Raw genomic sequence first — 11,559 nt, forward strand, 5'->3', positions numbered from 1 at the left:
TTTCATTTACAAAAAAATTTTCTGTCATAACTGTCAGCGAACCACAAGACTTTTGTTAATATACCAACCAAAAGGAATCATAAAATGAAAAGATCGAGTTCAAATGGCGATAAAAATCATACCGATAGGTTGAAGACACCACCGCAAAGTAAATGAAGCTAGAATAAATCTAAAAGTATATAAAGAATGAAATATATAATGTGAAGATGTGAATTCTTTATTCATTTTTTCTTGACTGCATTTTTGATTGAAAGCAGTTTTTGTTAATAATTCATTTGGTCACGTTTCTCAATGATGACTTTCAAATCAAAGAGGAAAGCTCATGAATGGAATAGGATATAGTCTTAAGATTTATTTGAAACAAGCTGATCTCAAAAAAACTGTTATTCTTAAGATGTGAAAGACCAGAGACCACAACTCAAAAAATTTGATTTAGTTTTTTCGGAAAGGTAAAAAATGTTTTTCAATCATTGAACACCGATCTTATTTTGTATCAGCTTTGGAGAGGACATTGCAAGATTCATACAACAGAATGAAGACCTATTCCATTGAAATGATTTATCAATGGAGCAAACATGACAAACTGAATAACTGAGAACATAAATCAAAAACTGAACAAGAAGAGATAGAAGATTTCTCTAATTTTCATTAATACAAATATCTTAGCGATTTTGATGGCCGGTATATATGTATGGTGTATGGAAAAGTTAAGATTTCAGGCAACAGAATATATCAATTTAAAAATCGGTGTTAGATAAAGTTCTGTGAAGTTAAGGCTCGGGTTCACAAACTAAAACATGTGTTATTTTTTGGCGATCTTTTTCTATTTTGCTTTTCGCACTCGACTTTAACTGGATTTCAAAAAATTCATTGTACCAATTGCAAAGAGTCAGAAATAAATAAAAATAAAATCTGAGCAAAACTGGTTTTCCAGCTAGAGTTAAATTCTTCGTTGAGAAAACAAGTTTAGTGGAAAAAAAAACGAATTTCGTCAATTTTTATAGTTCTGGCATGAAATATATTATTTTTTCTATTTCCAGGTGAAGAAAAAATTAATTTTAATAATGTAAAAAAAACACTCTTTGTTTTCATTGAAACCGTTCAACTGATTGTGAGACTAAAACATTTTTTTTAAGGTTATTAAATTATATTAAACTCTTTTCGAAATCAAAATTTTCAAATAAATTTTCAAAAGTTTTAACTTTTTAGAATTGATTCCTTATTAAAAATATTTATTCTGTGAAAGTATTTTGAAAATAGATCAAAAAGAGAACATTTAACGGAAAAATAGTGTAAAAAGGAAAAAAAACATCACTTGAGATCGAGACGGAAAATCCTAATTGTGGCACTCAGGCGCACAGAATTGAACTATGGTAAGCGTGTTGATGACGTAGACATTTTTCCCATTTTTGGGTTGAAAAGGTTTGAGAGTTAATGTCACACTTGGTCACTTCAAGTTTAAAATTGTCTGAGATATACTGATGGTTTGAACAAAAAATGAAGAAAAGGTAAAAGTTGCGACAGCACCCTCATGTATTGTTTGTTTTTCGTTTAGTCTATTTGCCAAAACCTTTTGGTCTTCTTATTCATTTCCGTTTAGGATTTGGAAGATAGTGAGTGAAAAAGGGTAAAAGTTTCTGATAATTGTAATCAATATACGGAAATATATGCATTTTGTGTGTCCAGAATGAAAACCAATTTAGTTCAGAAAACTTGATCAAGAAGTAAAACAAATCGTTCGAGTATTAATTTTGAGTTATCGAAATCTTCCCCGGTCTTTTATTACTTTTTCAAAAAACAGTTTGTCAAAAGTTAAATATCATTTACCTATATTGATATTAGTTTAGATTCAAGAATCTTTGAGGGTAATCTTTTTTGTCTTTCGAAAGTACAAGTTTCTTCGAGTTCCAATGGGCGAAAAAGTTGGTGGTTTAGAGGGAAGAGACACAAACATGACAACAAAACGAAAAAAAAAATGAAAATCGGTTATTGAAGAGAAAATGGCAAAAAACGGGAGTGCTATAAGGGTGAGAAGGCGGCGAATCTTGAGGCAGCATGGGTGACAACTACAACGATGTGGGCACAAAAAGAAGGGAGAGAGGTCACTAATTGGTACCACTTTCTTCCTTTTTTCTGCATTAGATCGATTTTGAGAATTGGATAGATGAAAAAACTGGCAAATCGTCATGATGATCGTCACCGCAACTTGACTTAGACAGGCGTTGCCTTCGGTCAAACATCGGTTGATGATAAGACACGAGACAGAAGGATCGAGAGTAGACGGAGCAAGAGAAACAAGAAAGAGCACAAAGTGAGTAACTTAAAAATTGAAAGAGAGGTATGAGATAGAAATTGACACATGAGTGAAAAGGACAGGTGTTTTTGAAATATTTAGCAAAAAGGATAAAGATTGGTGTCAATTCTTGACGTTTCATGTTTTTACTCTCTATACATGGATTTCTAACTTTTCAATAATTTACTTTAGATGTAGTCCAACACTTGTGAGATAGTTTCATTAATTTTTTATTATTATTTTATATTCTAGAACACAAATCTGAAATTTGGTTTACTCGTTTAAAATATTTAAAAGTTGAATCAAGGGATTTTTAACGAATCAAAAAAATGTAATATGTGTTTACTCATTTTTAGTGAAAATTTGTTTTTCTCTGTTAGTTATATATGCATATTAGAGAAACACAAAATCTTGAAAAAACGTTTAGTGCAATTCATATGAGACATTATGAAGACGTTCTTTTTTTAATTTTAAAATTTCAAAACTATACTGTATAACTTTTGCATAACACGTGCGGGTACACATCGAGTACAAAACAAAAGATCATTACTAAAAAGAAAGTGCACAAAATGTCCGGTGTCTTGAATGTGTACTATGTGCTGTAAACAAGTCAACTTTTGTACTATCTTCCTACACACTATTCTAAGTTACTCGTATACTGAAGGAAATTTTGCAGAAAATTATCATGTTTATTATAGGTTGCTGCGAGTGCTAAGTGGCACACGGTCCATAATTAATAGAGTATAATTTAAAATTAATGAAGTCTAGAAAACTTGAAATACATAGCAATCTAGACTTAGAAACTAAAGTCATAAGAGGTAATCTGGATCTAGATAATAGTTAAGCTATAGATACAGTTACTCCATCTTATAAATAATACATATTTTAAAAATATAAAAACAGTACTTTACTGTTTCACAGCAGACTATTTTATGTTTGAAAACATCGAAAAGTTCATCTAGGACATTCTCATTTTGGAAAATATTACAAGGTTACGGTATAAGTGTAAAATGTTAATAATAGAAATTCGAAGCATAAGGAAAAGACATTCGGGGGAGTACCCCCAAGTGCACCAAACCACACAACTCAACGAAGCAACGTAGAGGAAAAATAGCTGGTGAAGAAAAGAGAAAGACAAGACACTGTTTCAACCGAGTTGAGAAGTAAGAGAGTAAAATAGAATGTGAGAAAGAGAGAGTGAGACAGAAAAGCGAGAAAAAATGGCCAACGGAGTAAAAGGAACGAGAGTGGAATTGGCGCAACGCCTGATTGCTGGAGACGGAGACGGCGAGTTGCTGGACGTCAGGCGTTGGAAGGAACCAAGTAAATAAAAGGGCACGTGAAGAGTGTGGCGAGAAAAAAGATGGGAGCAGGAAAAGGATATCGATGAGGAGGGGGAGGCGAGAGAAAAAAGCAACACATAAGAAAGTGATGATGAGAAGAAAACGAAGAAGAAGAAGAAGTAGAAATAGGAATAAGAGATGATGACGGACAAGGAGAAAAATGAAAATGTGTGTGAAGAACTTGGAGAGAAGAAGTTCCAGAAGATCTGACAGCTGAAATATTGAACTGACTGGTCATCCGGGGGTTGGTGAAAATTTATTTTCTAAAAATAACCTACTTTTCTACAGTATACTGGGATAGCATTACGTTTCTCTGGATCATCTCAAAGTGGTTTTTCACTTGTGAGATCTTTGTATTAATATATTCTACACAGTAAACATATCAAAAGAAAATACAAAAAAAAACTCCCTATAACTTCAAGTAAGAATAATAGGATTGATAGCGTATAAATAACGCGAGGGCAACTTGCACACCGGTAAGGCGAGAAGAGAAAGCCGAACGAGTCTTTTATTAACAAGAATAAGGTCAGATTTACTTCTACTCCTCTAATTTTGATGTTAATATCTAAAATCGTGTCATTTCAAAAATGAAACCACCACACGTATTCAAATGCGGAAACCGGAAGTCCCGAACGGAAAAAGAACTAATGAGATGGATTTTGAATTTACCCTTCTGAAGAATGTACCTTTTGAAAATATTTTGTATTCTTGCATAAAATGCATTGCACTAAGAATTGGATATCAGTTGTAGATTTAATGGAAGAATAAGAAAAAACAAAGTTAGTGATCAGAAAATTCAATTTCTAATTTGGAGAACAAGTGTCTAATACTTGGTTTTCTCCACGAAAACAACTATTGAAATTTTTGGGCATTTGCCGAGAAGCGGCTGCTCAGATTAGGATATTTGGAGGTTTTGTTATTTAAGTTCTTTATGAAAATATTATGAAAAAATTATGAAAAAAATGAAAAATATTAAGATCATTTTCTAGTTTGAATATAGAAAATGAAGAATAAATCAGAGTACAATCAGAAAACAGAAGGAATGTTTTCTACACCCTAATTAGTATTTTCTGCATGTAGCTGTCTGAAAACATTTTGCAAAGATTTTTTCTGGTGTATTCCTGATTCGAAAACAAATAATTTGATATTTCGGTTCAAGTAACTAAAATATTTTAATAATAGACGCACAGGAGAAAATGTTTTAGTTTTCTCCAAAATTAAAACTGCAAGACCAATCCGCAAATTGTTCCGCTTACTTTTGAACCAATCAATGGCATTGATTGATTCAAAAGTGTGTGTTTTTCTCATTTTGGAGGAAATTTGCGCTATTAGGTATGATTCTTCAAGATTTCGGGATTTTTTTTGTGGTATCTCAGCATATTTCAATATTTAAAGTATTGAAAAACAACATCCTCGTTTTCCAAAATCAATCCTTAAATATATGGAATTGTTATGCCAAGAGGTTGGAAGATTTTAATCATTATTTATGTCGTTTGAAGCATGCAGATTGTGAATATCATAAGAATCCGAAAAAAATGTGCTTTCGATATAGGAAAAATATTTTTTGTAGGTGCTCAAGAAAAAGAAATACAAATATTTTCCTTTAAAATACATACAAATTTTTTTAATAACCCACTACAATTTTCATCTATCTTTTTTCTCGATAAATACCGCTGTTATTTTGCAAAACGCAACAAAAAAATCACAAGTTTCCTATTTTTCATTGTTTACAGTCATGCAGCATTAGTGGGTGGACGTACACGTGGACAAAAGTAATCTTTTCAATCGGTTGTCCCGTAAATGAACCAGTTGGACACGTTTGACAAGGGAGAGACAGGTAAACAGTTACTGATGACGAGGCATAAGTATTATGGGAATAAAAATATGACTATGAAAGGAGGATTTTCTTTAACAAGATTAACTGAAGAAATTGTGATAAGCGCTTGTTTTTGTATAATACATTAATCATAGGAGAACATTTTCTTTGTGAAGCTAAGTTCGCTTTTGCAGAAATTACAAAAATTGTGTCTTATTTTTGTTAGAATATAAATTTCATTTACTTTTGAAATAAGTTTCCCGAGTGGAAAACTTTGAGCGAACTTTTGCTAGAAATCAATGGCAAAATCAGCGCTGTGAATATGTTTTTAGGGTAAAAAGTAAAAGATCTGAGTTGGCAACGCCTGAAGGCAATACTAGGAAACAAAAAACAGCTGCAAGCTTATATATGTCACACGACGTCATAATCTCACTCAACTCGAAAATATATTAATTATGAATTCTGCATCTGCATCTTCTATACTAATGATGCAGATGGCATGACTCCAATAAAATAAAATAGTTGGGAAAAACTTTAAAGAAACAAAAAAGTTCTTGCTCACTTTCTGTCCTTTTTTAGTCTCTTGAGAATATAAAAAATTGAAGAAATCTAAGATAGAAACACACTCCGCCCTTTTTCCCGTTTTTTAGGAACGCGTGTTCTGTCATGGAAGACTTGACAAAAGAAGATGGAGAAGAACAAATTGATGGGCTTTTCAAGATTTGGAGCATTTTGGTCCATGGAGTCCAAGAGATGAACATATGATTTACAATCAGTCTTCTAAAGTCATTCTGTTTTTCAAGATCAAAAGTACAAATTGTGTGCTTGAAATATGTTGTTGTTATACTACTTTAAGTACTGAAAATTTGGTTAAGAATATAAACTTATCTGTACATACTGATCTAATAAATCCTTTTTGGAATGTTTTCCGAGTAAAGCTAATATTCTCTTGTCAAACCTTTATTAGTCTGGAGTAAAGAACATTTATAGTGCAGTTTTGAGAAAAATGAGAATTATGAATTGAATAAGTTTTTCGTATTACTTGATTGAAAACCTGAAAAATAATAAAAACAATTCAAGCGGGATTATAAACCTATTCCGTCATTACTCGACGGGGAGTCCAAAGCTTTAAAATTCAAACGTGCTTTTGCAGATTTACTGATATTCATGACGTCATTACCGAAAAATTAAAATCTATAAAATTATTTATACAGAAAGAATCATGCGTTTAACACACTAATTCGATTAGGAATACGGAATTGCACAAACAATAATTTATGTGTGTTGTTCTCATGATTTTTTGTTATTCTGTTTTACTGTGCTTTTCATCTCAAAGATGAAGAAGAGTCAGAACATACTCTCACTTATTAATAAAAATGTAAAATACATTTTCAAATCATAAGCAATATATTTTTATTTTGAATTGAGTTTAGATTCACATTATTAACGAAACCATAAAAGCATACGTGATATTCGGAAAGTGTAAAAAAGAGGCAAAGGACTCAATGCACATACAAATAAGTGGATTTATTCATTGGTTAGCGCAACCACAATACTCTGCTGTATTTTTCAAAATAGTTGCCGCAAGGTGGAAATTTCATAGCTACTTCATAAAGCTTGGAAAATTTATATCCGAGAGCTTAGTAGCTACTTCTGCATCGTCATCTTATACGCGCATTGATGTGTCATCACCATGACATCAGGAAAATAGAAATTGAACTACAAAGATGGTGGATGAGTGACAGGAAATGAGTAGTCACCATGGATGGAATTGCGAAAATAGAAAATGAAGAAGGCACGTAGAAATGCGCTAGAAAAAGAGCAAGAAAGAGTAGTGAACAAAAAGAGCAAAAAGATGTTCTTCTTTCAATTGAATTGGACGGGAAACGACAAGAAAAAACGAAAAAAGGTAATCAGATTGAGCCCCCGAAAGCTTCACAGAAAAATGAAAAAGGATCGAAGAGTGTGGGGAGCCTTTTGCTCTCACGTGGATGTGTTTTGCACTCTACTGATGAGATTATGTATTGAAGATTCTGAAGCCAAGAGAAGATGAAAAAGTAAAAGATAATTAAGAGAGAAGACAGCGTACGAAGAAGGCCAAAAGAAATGCACATATTGCTCTTCAGAGGGCATATACACATTCAGAATATGAAGAAGAAAAAACATAAGAGGAAACGAAAAGTAAAATAAATAAGATGATTGAGATTAGTCATATTTTAGTCAGGAAATTTGGAATAAAAAAATTTTCGATTGTATTGTTCAGTTATTTGCATTTAATCCAACAATTATTAATAGATCGAAAATATTCGAAACAAAAAACAAAATTGAGAAAAAAACTCTTATTACTATAAAATTATATCTTTAAAAATTTTACAGCTTGATATCGTGCAATTATTTGAAGTGTTACCGTTTTGCAATTAGAAAAATACAAAAGATTTTTTAGGTAAACCTGAACTCAGAATATAATATTTCAAAAAAGTATACTTCTTGACGTATGAAAGTTTCTTATATACATATTAATTCTAATTTGTTCCAGATACATAAAACTTCGTAGACAAAAACAGCGGGCAGATGAAAGATGAAGCGTTGGGTAGTCGGATATTAGTTTGAAAACACCAACTTGAAAATGTTGAGTCGTTTTTTTTTTCTCCAAGAGTTCAATAGTCTATTGATTCTTATTGAGAAAACAACAATCTGGGTTATTTAATAAAAAAAAGTTTTGCAGCTCGCCGCTGTATATCAAAGGATCATAGAGGACAATGAACAAGGCGGAAACAAAAATAACATGCGTACATACATGAACAAATACTATAGGACGATTTAATTGGACGACAGTTGCTCAAATACTCGAATACGTGGACTTGCAACAAGATTAGCCATACTATTTGATGGTATACGTCTATGACTCTGCCAATGGTAAGGTAGCGGAGTTAATTATTTTTGATTAAAAAACAAAGCCAAAATTGACACATTGAGATAGAATTCTTAGAGTCTGAAACCAAAAAAACAACAAGAAAAATATGGGAATGAGAAAAGTGGATATGGAAAAATAAGAAAAATAGGTGTACAATGTTATTTAGTTAGGTATGTAACTTCCTCTTATATATTACATATGAATAAGAACAGGATGTGTAAAAAAAGAATAGAAGTAGAGTCATTCGGAGAACACAAAGAACACCTGAAGAGAGCATTAAGATCAAAAGAGCAAACGTGACGAATTGGAAGATTCTTTCATTTATATGAGAATGCCATATCTCTTATGTGAAAGAATTGAAATAATTTAGAGGTGAAATGATGAGGCGATAGGGTGTTACTTTTTTGGATTACCGTCGTCTTTGATCATTTTCGTCAAGTTTTACGAAAAGAGAGAGAGAGAGAGAAAATGGACAAATTGACAGGCAGATTGCAGACGAACGCGTCTTTTTCTTTTTGCAAGTCATAACGAGTTTTGGGTGGTTCCATTCATTTTATCTATTGCGTCTTTTAAAATTCATTGGGTCAAACGGTTTCGATTAAGAATTATTGAAGACAATGAAGATATCTATTACAAACATCATAAACTTTACAAATAAATGTTTGTTTCGATGATCAGAGGAAAAAAATAAAAGTACAAGGTCGGTAATAATATCATAAAGTTCGAACTTTTTTATTTCGATACTTAAACATTGATTTGATCTAAGGTTTTTGTAAGTAGTGATCGACTCAAAATGAAACAGATTTTTGAAAGTTTAAATTAATAAGTTTTCAGTTTTCAAAGTAAAAAATTTAAAAGAAAACTGAATAATCACTCTCCCAAGTTAAAAAAAATCCAGCAAATTTTGCAAAATCAGTTTCGAATTCAGAAACTTCAACCTGAATGTCAAATTTTTGCAGGACAGTTTCATCTGTCCGTCTAGAAACTATGGTGAGTAAAGTTGAGAACAAAAAATAAATTGTGACGAATTATGATATTCGCGGAATTTCGCCGGTGAATACTCGGAATTTGCCTCTAGCTTCCTGCCCAAGTTTGGCCCAAAAAATGTTGACTTGGATCAGAAGTTGGCTAAACTTGGGCAAAAGTTGGATTCTGGTGAAATCAAAGTTTAACCCAAGTTTCACCCAACTCTTGCCAAACTTTGGCCCAAACTTTTTTTGTTCGTTTCAAACTTGGGTGGCAATCATTGACTTCCAAAATATAAAGATTATGCGATTTTTAAAATAATGATAAAACCAAAAGTAAATTAGTAATATTGAAAAACGATTCAAATATTCCAATTCTTACTGTGTTTTTTTATTGATTTCTTTGGAAAAATAGAGTTGCCCTTTTTTTTCTAAATCGGGGTTTCGAAATTATTCAAGAAAACAAAATGTCTATAACGCTAGATGCATTAAATTTTATAAGAAACTAAGTTATTCGTGTTTTATTTTCTTTTGATAAATGTGTAAAGAATCTTTGAACTTTCTCTCAATTTTCAATCAACAGAAAAGAAAACGAATTGTTATTTGCAATCGCGGCAGTGTCCCAACGCAAGAAAAAGTGAAAAATTAGTTCGAATGCCAGAAACAGTCATTTGTTTCAACAATCAGACGACAAAAGAATGATACGGGAGGGACGATGAAAAAGAAAACTGGTGCGATAAATAAACGTATCGATTGCGAATTGTGGCCCAAGAGTCGTTGATTGCCCGAAACAAAGTGTAAACCGATATATAAAATGATGATAACAGGCAGAAGAAGTGAAGAACGACAAAGAGACTGAGTTCTGAAGAAATATGAACATTTGGAATGTCAGAAGACACTAGATTACAAGTGTTTGTATAAGTTAAAGGCAAATAAGTACAACTGTTTCGAAAATTTTAATGTGCTTCAATTGAACAGATAACAGAAATGAGTGCTCTTATCAGCTGACGTCGAAGATTCGTGTAATATTTCTCGGAGGAGCAATTGGAAACTGGCGCCACACAAAATAATCAAAAGTTTAGAGTCGAAACGGCGAAAGCATTATGCACTTTTATTATTTACAGTTGTATTGACAAAAATGAATTTGGCAATCTAGCCACTGATATCAAAATTAGAAAGATAAAACAACGACCTCATTGAAGAGAAAAAAAATCAAAAGTACATCCTAGACTATCTTCAGAAATGTGTTTTTGAACTGATGTTGCAACGGCTTGTTATAACAAGCAACGCATTTCATTTTGATTTATCAATAAAACAAAGATGATTGGAATCAAAACACGGGACACATAGCTTCAATGATAAAATCGTTGCATTATTTCACAGGAGAACGAAATTATTTAAGTGTGATATTAAAAGGGGTTTGGCTGAAGACTATTGGAAATAGAAATTGTTTGAATATCTTCCAAAGATAGATTTATATAACCAGTCACCAATTATCTCGGTTACCTGATAAATCAATTATCACTTCGCCCACTACCATTGATTGATTCAAAGTTGGGAGAAGTGAATCGATGATTGGTTCAGTTTTCAGTTGGAAGAAACTTGAATTGGGAGCTGAACCATAAATGGAAACTCGCGTTATTTTAAAGTTGGGCATGCACATTATTACCCTGTTTTTAGGTGTTTATTCTGTTTTTTTTGTACTATTTCGAGTATTTAGTACACTTGTCCACGCCAATTTGGAGCCCAATTTCACCATTATAAAGTTTGTTCTAACAGCCAGTTGACGAGAGATCAGATATTTTTGTGAATTTTTAAAAGCATTGTCTTGGTAAATTTTGCGAACTAGAAACGTTTTAGTAGATAATCTAAAAAGCTGTTGAATTTGAAAAGTTGCAACGAATTGTCACAAAAGTTTTCAGAATTATCCTGGTCCCAAACGTTTACTTTGTTTATCAAATCTGTTATTAAAAAACAATGTTTTATTTTAATTATTGAGCATAACAACTGCATAAGGAATCGTACAAAAACCAAGGGATCACAGAAAAGCAATTTCCGGTTCACTCACCAATCAAAACTGAACAGAAAAAAATCAGACAGACTCATGTGACGGAAAGGAGAAAGACCGAATAGAGTCTGTCTCAAATATCTCAATGTGTTCCCACCTGCTACATGACATTGAATTGTGGAACTTCGTACACAATCCCGAAATTTTACAACATAGAACA

Source organism: Caenorhabditis elegans, chromosome V, assembly GCF_000002985.6.
Source record: "Caenorhabditis elegans chromosome V".
Lineage (NCBI taxonomy): Eukaryota > Metazoa > Nematoda > Chromadorea > Rhabditida > Rhabditidae > Caenorhabditis > Caenorhabditis elegans.